The sequence below is a fragment of the Gekko japonicus genome, unplaced genomic scaffold (genome assembly GCF_001447785.1).
Source record: "Gekko japonicus isolate JY-2015 unplaced genomic scaffold, Gekko_japonicus_V1.1 scaffold2270, whole genome shotgun sequence".
Lineage (NCBI taxonomy): Eukaryota > Metazoa > Chordata > Lepidosauria > Squamata > Gekkonidae > Gekko > Gekko japonicus.
In genome coordinates, this window is record NW_015164727.1 from 175,889 (window position 1) to 176,367 (window position 479).

Genomic DNA, 479 nt, shown 5'->3' on the forward strand with positions numbered 1-479 from the left:
TGAGATGTCCCAGCAGAGAAATGGCAGCTCGCTGACATACTGCCCACCCAGCAAATAAGGGCCCCGAATATCCCCTACTTCCACCCATTCGCGGTGCTGGGGTCCGAAATCTACCCACTCAATCAGATACCACAGTTTACCACGCTTCCACCTAGAGTCCAAGATGTCCGAGATCTCAAAATGTTCATCACCTTCAATCAAAACGGGCGGAGGTTGCACCTGAGATGCACACCATTTACATTGGCCAGTATCCTTTTTCAACAAACTCATATGAAAGACAGGGTGCAAAGAACGAAGATTTTTAGGTAGTTCAACCTCGACAGCTACCCCATTAAGAATTTTGCGAACCTTGAAAGGACCAATATATTTCCAACCCAATTTTTTACTAGGCCTCAAAAGTTTGATGTTCTTGGTAGAGACATACACAAGGTCACCAGGCTGCAGGCCCCAACCCACCACCCTACCTTTGTCAGCCTGAG